Source organism: Trichosurus vulpecula, chromosome 6, assembly GCF_011100635.1.
Source record: "Trichosurus vulpecula isolate mTriVul1 chromosome 6, mTriVul1.pri, whole genome shotgun sequence".
Taxonomy (NCBI): Eukaryota; Metazoa; Chordata; class Mammalia; order Diprotodontia; family Phalangeridae; genus Trichosurus; species Trichosurus vulpecula.
This window is the reverse complement of record NC_050578.1, coordinates 202,887,971-202,907,449: the sequence shown is the minus strand read 5'-3', so window position 1 is coordinate 202,907,449 and position 19,479 is coordinate 202,887,971. Positions and strand designations below refer to the sequence as shown.

General features: G+C 41.3%; 1 protein-coding gene across 2 annotated transcripts in view; it reads left to right on the top strand.

Moving 5' to 3' along the window:
* Positions 1-2,265: 2,265 nt before the first annotated feature.
* The window catches only part of JAKMIP1 (janus kinase and microtubule interacting protein 1), a 214,917-nt gene continuing 197,703 nt past the window's right edge, over positions 2,266-19,479 (top strand). Inside the window, exon 1 of one of the 2 annotated variants that reach the window (XM_036764633.1) lies at positions 2,266-2,660. The gene's annotated coding sequence lies outside the window, so the exon portion shown is untranslated. The remainder of the gene's footprint in view (positions 2,661-19,479) is intronic. The other variant, XM_036764632.1, reaches the window with a different exon arrangement.

Sequence of the window (19,479 nt, the reverse complement as noted above, 5' to 3'; positions counted from 1 at the left end):
CCTTCCTTCCTTCTTTTCGTCCTTCTTTCCTTCCTTCCTTCCTTCCTTCCTTCCTTCCTTCCTTCCTTCCTTCCTTCCTTTCTTTCTTCCTTCCTTCCTTCCTTCCTTCCTTCCTTCCTTCCTTCCTTCCTTTCTTTCTTTCTTTCTTTCTTTCTTTCTTTCTTTCTTTCTTTCTTTCTTTCTTTCTTTATTTCTTTCTTTCTTTCTTTCTTTCTTTCTTTCTTTCTTTCTTTCTTTCTTTCTTTCTTTCTTTCTTTCTTTCTTTCTTTCTTTCTTTCTTTCTTTCCTTCTTTCACAAAACCTTAAACCCAGTTCACTCTGAAGCTCATAGATTGGACCACAACCTGCTGTAGCAGGTTCCCCACCCCTAGTCTAGGATTTTAAAAAAGTATGGAGAAAATGTTAATTATGCAAATTATGTAGATTAAACTTAAAAGTTTTTTTTCCCTTGGAGAGTTGGTTATTAAACATTTACTAGCATATCCCTGCTTGTACCCTATTAACATTCTTCGCAAACATCCAGGGTCAACTTCCAATCACAATTATAGCACCATAATTATCAACAGGAGGAAAATATCTTTATGCTCTTATAGCCCAAGGGAGTTAACAGCCACTTTGGGCAGCTACGGCTACTCTTTAACTCTGACAGGCAGCTGCTCCCTCTGTCTATCAACAATTTTCTTTCTACTACACCCCAGACTATAACTGCCTCTGTGTGTGTAATCCAAGCCATGTTATACTTTTTTTCATTCAATCTGCTATAGTACTCATTTACCAGGCCTGAAATTCCTACCTTTGGGCAAGACAACAAAGGACTTCTCTCTAGATGGTCCTTTTGAAAAAAAAAATACAAGGTACTTGAGCATCTCCTCTGACTTCCTCCCCAGACTAAACCCTTCCATTTAGCTGCCCATTTCCTTGGTGCCCTTGTCCACATCACACTAATTTCCATTTCTCCTACTTTATTCATGCTGCTTCCACTTTCTATAATACTATCTTCTGTCCTCTTCATCCCTCATCTATCCATCTTTTACAATTCATCTAAAGTGCCACCTCTTCCACACTTCCCCAACTTTTTTGCCCTATATTGATTTCTCTGTTCTTGACCTAGCACTAACACTGTGCATTCCAGCACTTTATTACGAACACAGAGTATATTGTTTCTTAGTGTCCTGTGGTACTTTCACCCCTAACAAAAGCTGTGATGGTATGGGGAGAACATTGAAAGGATCAGTGATAAGCATTTCTTCTCCATTATCTCTCAGCAGAGACACAGTAGATTGTAGATACAGGTAGAACATATGTTTTAAAATGTGACAGATAGATATGTTCATTTGTTTTAAATTCTTTAATATGTATTTCTTTGTAAAAAATAAAGGTGACAGTTTTTGGAGGGGGGGTCATTAGAGAAAAAGAGTAGTGGAAAAAGGCATTTATTATTACTAAAAGAACACTGACCTAGAGCTGAAATCTTGGATTTCGATATAATTTATTGGATTTCTACATAAAAAATGGAAATCTACCTAATTAACATTTTTTCCATACCTGGATCTTGGTCCTGGCTTTGATGTGATCTAACATTAAAGATGTCACTGGGAAGTGACAGTAACTTAAAAAAAAAGTGAGTCATACAAATGTATGCATATGTATTAAAGAAAGAATTTTGACCTGGCTCTGAAAATTCTGGATTCTATTTTTGGTTTTGATGCAAACTAATCTTGAGCCTCAGTTTCCCTTTCTGTTACAAGGAGAGAGTTGACCTGGATAATTTCTAAAGTCTCTTGCAGCTCTAACATTCTATGAAGATCTTATTGAGAGACCATGAACTTGATTGCAAGAACCATGAGCTTTGTCCCCTATAGCCCTGGTTTAGGTGCTTAATTGAATTGAATTAAATTGAAGGCTTTGCGTGTGGAGGCTATTATGATTGTGTTCCCAATAAATTTCAAAGACCTCAAAGGGATTTTTGATAATTTCCCCTGCTGAGAATCTATGAAAAGCCTGAATCCCTTTAAAAGGGAGAGGAGGATGGGGATTCTGAGAAATCCCGGACAAGTGGATTTCTTTCATTAAGGACAGCCTACCTACCTGGGTCACCAGCAGCCGCAACTGCGCACGCTCAAGGCTTATTTCTGCAAGTCCCTTCCAATTCTGTGCCTGAGTCTGGGTTGCGGGTGGGGAGATGTGGAGGGGACACCGCCTACCCTCCGGTGACCGGCAGGGGAGCGGACCAATGGGAGCGAGGCTTCGCATCTCCAGGTTTTTGGTCCCCATCTAAAGCTGGAGAGAATGGGCGGTGTCCTGGGAGCCTAGAGCCCGGGCGACAGGCAGGCCGGCCGGCCAGAGGAGCTGGCGTGATGCACTAGCTGTGCCGAGGCTCCCAGGGAAAGCGCTGCTGCGCCAACTTTAAAGGGAGTCTGCTGAGATCTTCGCGGCAGCTCACCCCTCAGCCTTTCTTTCTTTCCTTTTTCACCCCACCCCTTTGCACACCCTGTGTTTAATTTTATTTCGCTCCAATAAGGCTAGGGAGGAGGATGAATTGCGTTGACAGTGGCTGAAAAGAAGCTGTTGGCTTCGGGAACGCGCGGGAGGCAGGATGCTGATCTGGGCTGCAGGCGTGGAGATGACTACAGACCTGACATTGCACAAGTGTAAGGCTGGTGAGTAACAAGTACATTGACAGCCTCCAGAAAAGGACTGGGATTCGTGGGGCGGTGGGTGAGGGGAGAAATGTGGCAGCAGAGAGAGTTCGCACGGTGCATCCCACCCCTCGCCGGTTGGCAGGTGGAGCGGTCTCCAGAGGCAGAGTTGGATTTCTAGTCTGAGGCTTTGGGTTCGAATCCCTCCTCTGCTACTTGCTACCTAGATGACCTTGGGCGAGTCATTTACCTCGCAGAACCTCAATTTTGTCTTCTGTAAAATGAGGTGGGGGAGGGGAGCGGACTAGATGATTGCGAAGGTCTCTTTCAAATCTAGATTCCGGGGGGGGGGGGGACCTTTCGAAAAGGGCTGGAGGAAAGGAGTTATGCTTTTTCAATGCCCACACCTCCCTCACGCCGGTCTGGCCCAGGTCCTCCTTTGGTCGTGCTGTAATGCCTCTTTCTTTCTCCTCCATCCTCAGGCTGAGGTGAGGAAAAGGGAACCCCACCCTGCTTTCCTCGGAAGGGCTGGGGCTTCTCCACTGCGCTATGCGGGGAAGGGGACTTAGCGTGGGCAGGCGGGGCCAGAGGAAGGACGGAGGAGGATCGGGGTTGGAGGCGTGTCACTGGTGTCCACATTGGCCATGGGGGTTTTGAGCATCCTTCCCCTGATTGCCCTCGGGGTTCCTGAGGCGACTGTCCCAGCAATCCGAGAGACCAGTGTCTAAGGGGAGAGGACTCAGTCCCCACCCTGGGAGGGCCGATCTCTGCAGAGACCTATTTTTGCCTGCCTGGCGGTGGGGTGGATTGCAGCCCCTCGGGGTAGTTAGAATGAATGGGTAGTGGAAAGAGCAGTGAACGTGGAGTCTGAAGACCTGGATTATGCTATTTACTACTTGGGTGACCTTGGGCAAGTCACTTTCCTTCTCTGGGCCTCAGTTTCCCCCTTCTGTAAAGTAGATGATTGGACTAAACGATCTCCACCGTAGCTCGAATTTCTAAATCTGTCCCCTCACCACCCCCTTCTCTTCCTCTTCCCCCATTTTCCAGGACTTCTCTTTGCCCACACATGCTGAGGAAGCTGAGTGTGTGTGTGTGTGTGTGTGTGTGTGTGTGTGAGAGAGAGAGAGAGAGAGAGAGAGAATTTTTATATAATCTAGCCTTCATTCTTCTATTTTCAGCATTTCTCTTTGAGGAAAGAGACAAGGGGATATTAAAGCTCCCCCCTTCAGTTAAGACTGTGCTCCACATTTCCTTTGCGAATATGTTTTATCGGCTTAAAACCAACTAAACACAATGATTTTTAAGGGCTGTGATCTTTCCCCTAGGCCTCTTACCTGGAATACGGTGCTTTCTTTTACAGAAACACAACACGTTTAGAGCTGGAAAAGAGCCCTTAGGATACAATGTCACAGGCACCAGGAACCTTAGGGAATGTTTAGTTTGCCAGCTTGAGGTGCGGGTTCTGAGGCACTAAGAGACTTAGGGGCTGGCTTAAGGACAAACAGCTAGCAAGTGGCAGAGTATTCATCTCAGCTGGCTTAAACTTGCTTTATGGAGTGGGACCTTTTACATCTACTTCTCCTGATCCTGTTAGGAAGCATGTCTTCCCCTCCTCTCTCCTCCCCTTCCCCCTGCCCCTAACCTCTAACCCAGGGCTGGGGAATCTGCTACCTCCAGGCCACATGTGGCCTTCTAGGTCCTTGGGTGTGGCTTTTTGACTGAGTCCAAATTTTACAGAACAAATTTAGATTCAATCAAAGGGCTGCACTTGAAGACCTAGAGGGCCACATGTGGCCTTGAGGCCACAGGCTCACCACCCCTACCCTGAACCCTTTCCTCTTGAGTTTCTCCTTCCAGATTATGTACCATGGTAAAGATAATTTAATGAAGCATTGGTGGTGGGCCTGTTTCTACATGACTGTGGTTGGGAATTGCTCTTTTAAAAATCTTTTTAGATGTATTATTTTTATGTTTGTATATTGTGGTTTGTCATTTCCTTCTCCAGCTCATTTTACAGATGAGGAAACTGAGGCAAACAGGGTGAAGTGACTTGCCCAGAGTTACAAAGGTAGTAAATGTCTGAGGCCAGATTTGAATTCAGGAAGATGAATCTTCCTGACTCAAGAGTTGCCACTCTATCCACTGTTCCACGTAGCTGCCTCCATATCTTTGTATAAGGGATGGCTATAGGTAGCAGATCTTGGACCTTAGCCCCAGAGCAAAGGTTAACCTGCACTAAGGCTGGCTGCCTGCTTATGACTGATATGAACCCACGTTTAACCTAAAAGCTTTATTTTTAGGTCAACCCTGTTACTTGTCTATTAGAAAGTACTATAAAATGCATATTTATGAGACCAATGGACAGAAGTTACTGTGAAGTGAAAAATGGACTTTTGAAATGAATGAGGATGTATGCAGAGTATTTGGCATGTAGGGGCTTATTTAGTGTTTAATTGAAATACGAGGAAATATATGAAGTGATATAGACCAAACAAAGCAGAACCAGTGGCGTAAATTAATAACTAGTACTTAATATGAATAATTAACAATGAAATTAATATGCATATATATGCATATCTATCTATATAGGAGAGAGAGAGAGAGAAAGAGAGAGAGAGAGAGAGACAGAGAGAGAGACAGAGAAAGACAGAGACAGAGAGAGGGAGAGAGAGACAGAGACAGAGAGACAGAGAAGAGGAGAGAACGAGGAAGAGAGAGAAAGAGAGAGAGAGAGAGAGAGAGAGAGCAATAGAAACAAAACTTCAAGGCCATTGTTTCTTAAATTAAGCATTAGAGTTGGAAGATCTGATTGGAGTCAATTCAGTCTCTACCAGTTTCTCTCTCTAAACTTCCATTTCCTCAATGCTCAAATGAGGATAACCACAACATCTACATAGCTCGTGCCCCGCCTGTGTTGTTGTGAGGAAAGTGCTCTGTAAACTGTTGGTATTGTAGGCATCTGAGCTCCATATGCCTAGTAACAGCGCTTGTTCTCTCTACCTCCTAGGGTGATTTTAAGGAAACAGTGTGGTTATGTTCATAGCATTTAGGACTGAAATGAAGCTTAGAGATCAATTAGACCAGCTTACTTGTTTTGTCGAGTAGGAAACTGACAACAAGGGAAGAGAAATTATTTGCTCAAAGTCACACAAATTGCAAAAGTGCTTTGTAACAATAGGGAACTATATAAACATGAAGTATGTATATGTGTATATGTTTTATATATGTATACATATATAAGGATTGGAACTAGACCTGTGATTGCATTCATATAGGGAACTTTCAGGTGAGGAAAGTCCTTCTTCTAATGCAAATCAGCAACTTTGCTGCAATTTATAGATTTAGAGAGTAACCCATAGCATTGGGAGTCTATGACGTGCCTGGGATCACACAGTCAGTATATATAAGAGACTGGACTTCCAACCAGGTCTTCTTAGACTCAAGGCTTGTTCTCTAGCCAAGTGGCAAGATGCTTCTTCATAGTCTTCTTATCTATTGTATCCTGAGAAGCAAAGATAAGTGGATATCTGTCATTTAGATATCAAAATATCTAGATACTAGGTTTCTACTATCTTGTCAAAAAAGATTTGTAATTTCATTAGAATTGGATATTCCTTCTACCATCATAAATGATGACATATCTATGCTTCCATAGATGCTGTGCATGAGTCAATGGGTGAAAAAAATTAGCACTCAATGGTCACCATTCTGGTGATAAGACAGGCAAATTAATTGCACAAGTCTTATTAAGCACCTTTATATATGAATATATGTTTATATTAGTATTTTTACCAAGATCATCAGAAGATAGGTTTTGGGTTTCTAGTTTTTAATATGGAGTTTTTCTGTTTTTCAACCCTGAGTTCAGAGGTAGAAAAAATCATTTTTGTAGTCCTGTGAAGATAATATTATTGTTGGTGCTAGACACCAATCTATAAGCCTTTATGTGTCAGGTGCCGTGGTAGGTTCTAAAGAGGAGGAGGAGGAGAAGGAGAAGGAGGAAAAGGAGGAAGAAGCGGAAGAGAATAAGAAGGAGGAGGAGTAGGCGGAAGAGGAGAAGAAAGAAAAGAAGGAGAAGAAGAATCTGTCTGCCCTCAAGGGTTTACATTCTATAGAAGAGGATAATGTGCACATATAAATAGATATAAAGGTACAAGGTAATTTGGGGTGGAGGAACACTGGAACTAGAGGATCAGGAAAGACCTCATGTGGGCATAGAGAGAGGAGATGGAATGTTGTATGTGAGGGACAATAAGAAAGTCAGTATGGCTGGAAGGTAGAGCCAATAAAGGTGGGGAGGACGTGGAGGAGGCTGGAGACAGAAGGTGAAGGGCTTTGACTATCAAAATTTTGTATTTGATCCATTGGAGCTTCTTTTTGGAATATTACTTTAACAGCTTTGTGAAGGGTAGATTGGAGAGGGACAAGGCCATAGGTAAGGAAAGCAATCAGACTTTCAAATAGTACAGGTGAGAGGTGATGTGGGCCTGGACTTGAGAGAAGGGGACAGATGTGAGAGATGTAAAGTAGGACTGATCAATTGTTTCTGACCTGGGTTGGTTTGCCCCTTTTTGGCAGACTAATGCCTCCCCTCCCTCCAGAGAGCTTATTATATTGGTGCCAAGCTTGGTCTGCAGCTTTGGACTCCTGAGGTCAAGTAATCCATCAACCTCAGCCTCCCCAGTGGCAGGGTTTGCTGGCATGCTGGCCATATCCCTTTTAAAGAAAGATGTCTGTAGAATAGAATATCTCTCAGAAGAGACTTCAGAGGCCACCTAGCACAAACTCTCACTTCATGCAGGAATCTTCTTTACAACACCCTTGATAAATGATCATTTAGCCTTTGCTTGTATGTTTCCAAGGGTGGGGCTCCCACTGTCTCCCAAGGCAGTGCTTTACCTTGTTGGACAAAACCAATTCTCATACTGAGCTGTCTGCATCCTCCTTAGTTTCTATAAGAACAGAAGGACCTTTTCCATCCCTCCCCCATTATTCCTCCATCAAGGTGGAGAGGAGCTATATTTATTTTTCTCATATAATCTTTTGAGTTTAAAATGTATTTCATTATCATGCCTTGATCACTGTTTTGTCTGTGACAGGACCAGATTAGGAGTCAGGAAACAAGGGCTTTGCATCCAGTTTTGTCAGTAACCGACAGCCATCCTGCACCCCTCTGTCAATGCTGTTGTTGGATTGTCTGTAACTAGAGCCAAGACAAGGCCTAGCCAAGATGAGCAGCAGGCCAGGGTATAGCTTTAAAGGGGCTGCAATGAAGGATTTTTTTTGATATGACTTTTTATAAATGCACATTTTGGAATGCCAGCAAATCTGTTCTCCCTGGCACGTAGAGATTGATTTGGAAAAATCAAATTACATGTGCTGCAGAGAAGGCTCAAAACCTCCCATAGACAGCGACATGCGGGGAATGCAATTTTTAGACTTTGTCTGAAACGTGTAAGTGCCCTGTAAAGGAAATATGCTATAATGGATAGAACCCTTTGACTGGGAGTTGAGAAGATCAGAGCTCTTATTCTGCCTCTGATATTTACTGGCTCTCTGATCCTGTGTGGTATAGGAGAGACAGTGTGGTGTAGTGGATCACTTGTTGGAACTGGGTTCAAATCCTTCTTTGGACACTTACCAACTGTGCGACCCTGAACAAGTCACTTAACATGGCTATTCTTCCATTTCTCATCTGTAAAATAAGGCAGTTGGACTCAATGATCTCTAAGGTCTTATGTAGCTCCAAATTTATGATCCTCCAAGTTATTTATTTGCTTTTTGTTGGACTCAGTTTCTTTGTCTGAAAACTGGGGGTGACATCTTGCAGGGTTGTTGTGAGGACCAAAAGAAATAACACTGAGGTGGCTCGGTGGGTAGAATCCTAGGCCTGGAGTCAGGAAGACCTGAGTTCAAATCCAGCCGTGTGACTCTGGGCAAGTCTCTTAACTCAGTTTGCCTCAGTTTTCTCATCTATAAAATGAGCTGGACAAGGAAATGGCAAACCACTCCAGTATCTTTGCCAAGAAAACCCCAAATAGGGTCACAGAGAGTCGGACACAACTGAAACAACTGAACAGCAACATGTACTGAACACCATGCTATGTTTTAAAGAAAATATAGATGCTTAAGAAAACTCGCTTCCTGTCCTCATGGATCTTCCAGTCTAGCCAGGGGTTGAGGCACCAAACCAGATAACTGTAACCACTGTGATAAGGTCATCAGAGAGGTACTAACCACAGTGCCTTGTGAGGATTCAGGGGAAAGTTATATTTTGGGCAGGCAAGAATTAATATCTTTCCAACAGTTCTTCCTGTATGGTTAATTTCATTCTTTTTTATTTTTTTAATTTTTAGGTTTTTTTTGTTTTTTTAATTTTTTTTTTTGGTAATTTCATTCTTAAGTGAGCTGACATTTGCTCCTTTTATTTCTGTGTGTTTTTGTCTACATGGTGGTAAAGGTAGTGTGACACCATTCCCCCCTCTTTTTTCTTTAGCATCCTGCCACTGATGAGCGACATACTCTTGATTTTAAGAACTCTGGGATGTTGGGAAGTTGTGGTCAGCTGCCTATGTGTGATGTGGGTGTTTTTTCTGGCCTTGAATTTATGTCAGGTGCCATGGAGGGAAAACTGGAATCATGGGCATTTTTTTCCTTTGTGGTTGTAAATGCTCCAGAAGGTACAATGTGATGAATCCATCCAATGCACATAAATAAAATAAGATGACAGGTGGCTGCAAATTCAATTAACATTCATTCCAGAAAGGTTGTTGTGGGAGAAGATAAATAAAAATGAACATTAAGCTGGCATGCTTAGCTTAAATGCTAAGTCACAGTACCTAGGCAAGTACAAGTACCTCTGTGCCTTTATTTTTGAGGGTTTGCTTTCTTTTTTCTTAAGTGGAGAAGTTCAGGGCATTTCAATAGGAGGTCCTCAGTGTTATTTACAAAGCACTTTCTCACACTCATAAAACTGAGCAGTAACGTGGCTGACATAGTTTCATAGGCTTCAGAGAAGGATGGGACTTTGGAGATCATCTAATTGAACCCTTTTATTTTATGGTTGGCTACTTGTCCAAGGTCATTGTCTTTCTTATAAACATATTAAAAACTGAGGTCCAGAAAAGGGTCACAAAGTGAATTAGGAGTATAGTCCAGATTGCTTCCCCTAGGCCAGGAGTATGCTTTTTCTCACCTAGAGTATTTTCTCTCTCTTTAGGGATTGTTTGGCCTCTTTAAGAAGCCAGGTTGTAAAATGGAATCATGAGTTAAGGAGATTAGGATCATAGCCCTATGGCTGGAAGAGACCTCACAAGGCATCAAGTGAAACCCCTTCCTTTTACAGATGCTGAGGTCCGGGGAGATTTAGTGTAATACTCTATGGCACGTATTGCAACAAAGATTCAGAGAGATCCAATCAGGAGTGTGTTGGTAAATGTTTAACAACTGGCTCCCTGAAAAAAAAAGGATGCATGACATCCTTTTAAGGTTAATGTGAAGGACTGACATTTCCTCCATCGCTTTATTAAGTCTAGACTATCAACAAAACAATGAATCAAGCCTTGATTCTAAGCCAGTTTCTGAAGTGTAAATGCTTGCACTGAAAATTTAACAATGGGCTCTCCTTAGTGAGCTGTTTTTGGCACCATGCACCTGTTGCCCACTTTTGAAGCCATAGGGATGTCACATGAGGCAGCTAGGTGGCACAGTGGATAGAATGTAGGGCCTGGGGTCAGGAAGACTCATCTTCCTGAGTTTAAATCTGGTCTTATACACTTCTTAGCTATGTGACCCTGGGCAAGTCACTTAACCCTGTTTGCCTCATTTTCCTCATCTATAAAATGAACTAGAGAAGGAAATAGCAAACCACTCTAATATCTTTCATGAGAAATAACCAAATGGGGTCACAGAGAGTCAGACATGACTGAAAAGTGACTGAAAGCTATATCATGAGGCCATTTTGCAAAAGGTAGTTTCCATTGCCCAGTTCATATCATATATGAGGAGAGGTGTAAAAGATACTATGAAGACCTTGTAGCACTAGAAAAGGAGGTGGGCTGTTCATATAGAGGGTAAGGGCAAACAGATGCTGAATGACACACTAATGACACACTAATATCCAAAGAATTAAGAAGCCTGGGAGAAAGGCCTCTAGCACCTTGAGTAGATAGATCTTCTATGAAAGATTTGTGGAAGGCTAAGGATAGGAGTCACTCAAGACGCAAAGGTGTGGATGAGTTGTGATCTAGCTCTACTGATGAGAGGAGGACCATAAATCCCTTATCATAAATTCATAGTTATATATCAGAGAGAAAGCCTTCACAAGGGGTAAGAAAATCTGGATGATAGACAGACCAAGGATGATTTGGGGGAAAAGAAATGAATAATAATTAGTGCTTACTATGTAGAAATGCTTACTGTCAAGGAGGTAATTAACACTATTCCTCTAAGTACCAGCCAGAAACCAGGTGGAACAGATGGGGCCTGGATTTGTGAAAAGATCCTGGGTTAGCTCTGGAAATGAGAGATAGCAGGCTTCATGGTGCAAGGGAAAACAACTGATAGAAGTATTGCCAATGTAAACATTTAAGTGACTATAAAGGTAGTTGGTTTTTTTTGTTTGTTTGTATTTGTTCTAAATGGTATATTGTGCTGCTTATAAGAAGAGCTTATAACAACTGTGCAATACTGTTAATGATCCCAACTTGTCGTCTGTTATGGAAGCTAATTTTAAAAAAAATACCAGTGTCTCCTGGTACTGCTATATACAGACAAACCATGGGCCCCCATGATCTCAGAAGAATCAAAATTTCACATATCCCAAAGGGCAAGGTAATAGCTCATCCATGGTAGGTGGAATTAGGTGTTAACTCAATACCAGTGATGGGAGAGGTAATAGAAAAGATATTAACCAAGACATATGTGACTGGAAAAGGAAGTAATCTGGTCACATAGGGGGAATGAGGAGCAACAGATGGTCATCTCTAGTGTTGTACTAGTATCTAAGAAATCTTTTTTATTGATTCTATTAATAAAATTAAATTTATTAAATCTAATTTATTAATTAATTAATTTTTAGTTTTCGACATTCACTGCCATAAACTTTTGAGTTTTAAATTTTCTCCCCCTCCCAAGACAGCATGCAATCTGATACAGGCTCTACATACGCATTCATATTAAACATATTTTCACATTAGTCGTGTGTATCCAAGAAATATTAAAGGAAGAGGAAGAAAGCTTTCAGCAGGTTGAGCAGGTTGTCTATAGAGAGTTTATGGAAAGATGGGGATAAGAATCACATAGGTTGAAGTGTGGATTGGCTGCAGACTTCATATCATATCGTATCCATATTGAGATGAGATAACAGTTTGCATAAAACAAGACTGTGGAAGAATAGCTTAATAATAGTTTGTCTATATATGTATATCTGTATGTGTGTGTATATGGATGGCTCAATGGATAGAGCAGTGGGCTTGGAGTCAGGAAGACCTGAGTTCAAATCCAGTCTTAGATGTTTACTAGCTGTATGACCCTGGACAAGTCACTTAATCTCTGTTTGCTTTAATCCAGTGGAGAAAAAAATGTCAAACTACTCCATTGCCTTTGCCCAAGAAAAACCCATGTATAGTGTGGTCCATGGGGTCACAAAAAGTCAGACACTACAACAACAACAACCACAATGGGTGTGTATACATGCATGCATACATATATACAGACAGACAGACAGTATTGGTTTCTTTAATAGAGCGAAAACTCCCTCTCTGAATGCAGGCATATTACTGCTCTGCAACAGAAAGTCTTAGAAAGTTGCCTGAGATGATGAGAAGTTGGCTTGCCCAGGGTTAAACAGCCCACCTGCATCAAAAGTGGAACCAGACCCTAGGTTTCCCTAAGTTGTTTATTTACTGATACCCTGCCTCCAATTTCTATAGCACAGTATTAAATAAATTATCAACTGGGAGTGCAACTGTTACCCCCATTTTATGGATGAGAAAACTGAGCCATAAATGAAGTGATTTGCTCAGTCTCACAGCCATTAAGTGAAGTGGGCTAGAAAGGTTCTACCTCCAAATTCATGGATCTCTGTGTTAGGCAGAGCTGCCTCTCATTCAATTTATGTCAACAAACATTTATTAAACACCTACTATGTGCTAGATAATGGATTTTTAAAAAGGCACAGTCCTTGCCCTTGGGAGCTAGTATTCTACTGGCCATATAGATTTTATGTATGTATGTGTATCCAGTACATATGTGATCTGATTAATGAGTGATAGACACCTCTTCATGAATGTCTGTCCTGTGTCACTGTCCCTGTCCATATCCTCCTCCTGCAAATCTTCCCCAGGGGCTACAGGGACTTTCCTCATATTTTCTTGATATTGTGTAGGTAGAAAAGGAACAAAGAGGGCTATCTGCCATTCATCTCTCATTCTTGCTATAAGTGTGGCCTTTTGTTCTGGTCAACATATTTCCGTGATGACATCCTTTCATATCTATTTCCTCATTTTGTAATACATTCGTCTGTGTACCTCTCAGTTGTTCTTTGGGTGCTCCTCCATCTTAACTCTTCGGAGATCTTAGGATCTATAACTCATAGCCAATATGATGATACTGGAGGAATATTGCTGTAAAAAGGTGGAGCCTTTGTTTTGGGGAGAAATTTGGGATTATTAAAAAAAAACAACCTGTTCAGTTTCCCAAAGGAAAACTTACCATGTAAGTTCTTTTCTCTTGATATTTTTAATGTACAGGTGACTAGATAATTTGTTACATCATTACTTTATTATTTCCATTGACCTACTGACAATTTCCCAATGTGTAGTATAGTACTTAGGGATTAAAGTCACCTCCATTAGACTCGCCTTGCACATGTGACTTCCAGTACCTTAAGGTTTCACCATGAAGCCTGTACTCAAATTCTTTCCAACTTAGTTGGAGGATCTGCCAGAATTCATGCTTTACTGGCACCATCTTTAAGAATTTAGGGCCCGTTCCATGCCAAGATAGACATTAAAAGAGTCCATTGGAAAGCCAGGAAATGTCACAAGGATAAGCCCTTATTTTAAATATATCAACTCAATTCATCAGGAGGGCAAAAATTAGATGATCTGCCTTAAACTTGTCCTAAAGACTCTTTTAGGAACGAAAACAGTTTTGATGTTCAGCCAAGGCTCTGCTGAGACTGCCAGGAGGGTGCTAATTGTCTGGAGTGATTTCTCTGCTTTTTGAGGAGAAAGACTGACCCAGCTCTCTGCTGGAAACTTTACTGACCTGTGCTGCATTTTGATTTGGTACGATTAAGCTTGATGACTCTGATTGCTCAGGGCTGAGTTTGGGTGAAGAGACATATGGGATAATGGAAGGACATAGGACGTTGAGTCAGGAAACCTGGATTCAGGTCTCTCAACAGCTGCTGTAGAGATGGGTGATCATATGCAAAATGAGGACAAAAATCCTTGGACTATAGATAATATACATAAAATCCTTTGTAATTGCAGAGTGATATAGAAACATAAACTCCTTGATATAATAACATCCCTCCTTTGCTTCCTTCCTTCTTTTTCCTTTCTTTTCCTTCCCAGCCATTAGAAGTGAGAAAGGCTTAGAAAATGAATACAGAAAGAGGAGATTAGACATTGACGTTGTGGCCAATTAGTATATGATCTTGGACAAGCCATTTTCCTTCTCTTAGCATCATTTTCCTCACCTGTAGGATAAAGGAAGTTAAACAATAATCTTTGAGGTTCCTTCCTGGGCTGAGATTGCATGTCCTATGCTATAGGGTCCTTTCCTGCACTGACATTCTATGTTCTGGCTTGTAGGGCCTTGTAGGTCCTGCTCTGATACTCTACGTATTGTTTTAGGTTGTCTGTTTCCTTCTTGTATGGGCATTCTATGTTATAGGTTGTAGACTCCCTTCCTGCTCTGATATTCTATGTTCTAGGTTAAGCCTTTCCTTCTCTAATATTCAATAAGTATAGGTGTTTTTTTATAGGACACTTACTTTTTTTGGACCAGATAACTAAATTTGTAGGTGAGGGGAATGCTGTTGGTATAGTTTACCTATGTTTTAGGAAGGAAGGAAGGAAAAAGGAAGAAAGGAAAGAAGGAAGGAAGGAAGGAAGGAAGGAAGGAAGGAAGGAAACTCGCATTTATTAAGTGCCTATAATGTCCCAGGCACTGTGTCAAGCACTTTACAAATATTATCTCATTTGATCCTCACAACAACCCTGGAAAGTAGGTGCTGTCATTATCCCCATTTTTCAGTTGAGGAAGTTAAGGCAGATTGAGGTTAAGTGAATTGCCCAGGATTCCTCTGCTAATAAAGTATCTGAGGGTATATTTGAATTCAGATCTTCCTGACTCCAGATCCACTGAACTACCTGGCTGTTTTTTGTTTGTTTGTTTGTTGGACAAGCTCTTGCTAAAATACTGCATACAATTCTTGGGAAGAAGATGGAGAGATTATGGATGGGACAGCCAGATGGATTCAGAACTGGTTGGATGACTGGATACAATAAATAGTGGTCAATGGCTCCTTGTCAGCATGGCAGGAAGTCTTCAGTGGAGTATCTCTGGGATCTGTGCTTGGCCCTATGCTATTGAACATTTTTATCAGTGACTTGGATAGAGGCATGGATGGTCTGCTCATCAAATTTTCAGGTGGCATAGAACTGAGAAGGGTAGCTAATATACCAGATGATAGAATCAGGAGCCAAAAGGATCTTGGCAGGCTAGAGCGTTAGGCTGAATCTAATAAGATGAAATCCAATAGGGATAAATGTAAAGCCTTGCGCTTGGGTACAAAATTCAGCTTTAGGAGTTGGGAGAGGTATGGTTAGACAGCAGTTGGATTGAAAAAGATCTGGGGGTTTTAGTGAACTACCAGCTCAATCTGCGTCAGCAGAGTGACATGGCAATCAAAAAAGCTAATATAATCTTGGGTGGCATTAAGAGGGGCACACAGCTGCCGGTTATGGGGAGGTGACACTCCCACTGTACTCTGGCCTCACCAGACCTCATATGGAATATTTCATCTCGTTCTGAGTGCCATCTTTTAAGAAAGACATTGCTGAACTGAAGAGTGTCCAGAGTAGGACAGACACAATGGTAAAGGGCTTTCAGTTTATGTTGTCTTATGACTATGAATGAAAAAAGCTGGGCATATTCAGCCTGGAGAGGAGAACAAATACTTTGTTCAAGTATTTGAAGGCTTTTCATAGGGAAGAGACATGAGGCTTATTCAGTTTGGTCTGGGAAGGCAGAACCAAGGAGCAGGGAGTAAAGTTCCAGCAAGACCAATTTAAGCTTGATATTAGGAAGGACATCCTTGCAATGAGAGCTGTCCCATACTGCAATGGGCTGCCTGGGAAGGAGTAGGTTTCCTCTTCCTTGGAGGTCTTCAAGCAGGAGCTGGATCACTTGCTGGGCGTGTTACAGTGGCCTAGGTTGTGCCTTTCTTGTGCTAGATGGCCTCTGAGGTCTCTTCCAACTATCACATTCTGTGATTGTGTGATCTTAAATCCTTAAAACCTTGCTCTATCATCTTTCTTGCAACACCAACACTATTTTCTTTAAAAAAAAAAAGAACCTCAAGCAATTGCTTTTCCACTTTCTGACTTATTTAAGTGATTCACACTTGGCATTTTCTAGATTGGCCATTACTGTCTTTTTGTTTCTTTTTAATTGTGCCATCTTGATGCTCTTTTTATCATACACTAACTCTAGTTGATTGGCTCTTGTCCAAGAAGCATTGTAGATGCCTGGGTATGGAAGAACCTACATTTTTTTCAGCCCCAGACCATTTTAATTAAAGGAATAAACCACTGGTTTATTGGTTCTATATTAAGACTCATGAGAATTCCTTATTGCTAGAAAAAATGCAACATAGCTGGAATTATAGCTGAGTAAAGATGATTCAGTCTACCAAGGGGAATGATAGATTTGTCACGGATAAATATATTCAGGTCCTTTATCCTTCCCATCCCTATCCCCTTTATTCAGATAATGGCCCCATTAGTTTTTGTTGTTTTTAGGCCACCATTTCCTGTTTGGTGTCTGTTTTTTTTCCTCTTAGACAGAATGTAGTCTATCTAACACAAATATATTTCAGCCATCAGCTGGGCAGCCTAATGTAGTAGGAAAAATCTTGTTGAATCACAGATGCGGAATGGAGGTCAGAAATCATATATTCCCATAATCATAGACTTTGGGAGTTGGAAGCGATCTTAGAAGCAGCCTAATCGAAATCATTTATGTGAATCTTTGCTCAAAGACCTCCAGGGAGGGGTAAACAAACTGACACCTCTCCAAGCAGCTCTTTCTTTACTAGACAGTGCTAACTGTGTCATGGGAGTCAGAAGTTCTGTGTTTGTGTCACCTAAATGTGTGCTTGTGAGTAAATAATCAAGCCCTGTCCCTTTTCTGTACTTTTCTGTAAAAAATGGAATCAATATTTGCCCTATTTACCTCACTGGGCTTTTGGGCCAAAAGCACTTTGTAAAACTTAAAGTACCACATAAATACAAGCTATTTGCTGTTGGAGAGGAGGCTACTGGATTTCTTCCTCACCTTAGTCCTAGTTTTGATGAGTGGGAATTGGCAGTTTACTTTTAAAGTTACTGAGGGCGGACATTTGGACAATGATATTTTTCCATTCTTGTTTCACCTTCATTTAACAAATGCTTTTCTTTTTCTTTGAGGGTTCTGGAGCTGTGATTTCATCAGCATAGGGAATTCCCTGGATGGGAACTCCTTCCATCAAGTCAGATCAATATCAGGCAGCTAGGTGGAGTAATGGATAAAGCATAGGACCCAGAGTCTGCATTCAAATCTGCCCTCAGACACTCATTAGCAGTATGGCTCTGAGCAAGACTGTTAACTTCTGTCTGTCTCAGTTTCTTCAGCTATACAAAGGGGATAATCATAGCACCTGCCTACCAGGGTTGTTATGAGGATCACATGAAAGAATACTTATAAAACGTTTCGCAGACCATAAAGTGCCATACAAATGCAATCATCATTACTATTACTACCATCATTATATTATTATTATTATTATTATTATCATTTATAGTCTTGGAAAATCTCTGGTGCACTGAGAAGTTGTCACTGGCCTATGGACACACATCTAGAATGTGATAAAGGCAGGGCTTGAACACAGTTTTTTCCCGATTCCAACGCTGGCCCACTATCTACCAACATTTCGTTGCTTCTTTTAAAGGATGAGCAGGACAGAAGAATTTACTTGGCTTCATTTTTTTCCAACAAGCCTAGAAATGGTTACTTGGCACGGATTTAAATGAACTCAGTAATTAGAATTATGTTGCTATCTGGTAATGGTCAGTCGACATGTGTTTGAGTGGGTTATGCCACCAAAATTAAGCTAAGTGCTGGGGAACATTAAGACATGGAAAAAAAAAGTAAGACTAGTTCTCTGCTCTCCCCTTCCCTGGTTTCTACCTCCAAGAGCTACTGATTTTATATTCTGTGGATGATCTAGGCTGGAGAATTGAAAGCTTAGTTTGAATTGATAGGAGCTCCTCCCGTTTATGGAAATTGTTATTTGGAGAATAGGACAGAGTAATTTAGAGCCGGCAGTACCCTCAGAAATCATGTAGTCCAATTCACATTTTTACAGATGAGTAAACTGTGGTCCAGGAAGTGGAAATTACTTAACTTCAAATTGCCCAAAGGTTCCATAACTAGTAGATGCTGTTGCTTGTATCTGAACTCAGGGTGGCCTGACTCCATATCCAGCAGTCTTCTCACTGGATATGCCTCAAAATCCGTCACTTGGTGGTGAGTGTTCCCGTGAGCACTACACCCGCTCTCTCGGGGAGCGTAATAAAATGTTTAAAAAAAAATTTGTCACTTGGTGACCACATATTGTGTGGATTAAATGGAATAATGAATGTCAGGAGTTTCTGTGATTAAAAAAGTACTCTATTAATATTTGTGGCAGTTAGGTGGTGCAGCGGGCAGAGCTCCAGGCCTAGAGTCAGGAAGACTCCTCTTCCTAAGTTTACATTTGGTCTCAGATACTTCCTAGCTGTGTGATCTTGGGCAAGTCACTTAACCCTGTTTGCCTCAGTTTCCTCATCTGTAAAATTAGCTGGAGAAGGAAATGGCAAACCACTCCCATATCTTTGCCAAGAAAATCCCAAATGGGGTCATGGAGAGTTGGACATGACTGAGAACCACTGAACAACAACCATTAATACTACTCTTGTACTCTATTTCCATTCTCCCTTGAGTATAAATATAGCAATATAAAGAAATAACTGAGAGGCAGCATAGTATAGTAGATAGACAGCCTGGGAGTCAGTCTTCCTCTGACATTTACTGGCTGTGTGACCCTGGGGAAATCACCTAACCTCTCAGTGCCTCTGGCAACTCTTCTAAGAGTTTAAGTTACTGAAAACTTGTTGATCTGCTTTAATGGAAGGAATTTCTACACAAGGAGTTCCTCATTCTGGTAACAACCCCTATTTTATTCTCTCCTCCAGGGCTCTCTCGCCTAAACAAAAGCACAGCGCTTTGATAACAATGTTTAAGGAAAGTTAAATTGGACTCTAAGCTTCCTTATTAAGTGGAGTGATTGTCTTCCTCCAGTGCCTTAGAAATTCCTTAGTTTCCCCAGGATAAGCACTTTCTCCTCTGATGTAAAAAAGTACTTCATGCGGTGGTAAACATTTTCCTAAGTTGTCGTGATGATGATACGTACTCCCTTTTATAAAGTGTATTAAAATCTCTGAAGCCCCAGGAAGTGGGCAGTGCATGGATTAAGCGTCTATTTTACATATAAGGAAAATGAGGACCAAGTGGGTTACCCAAA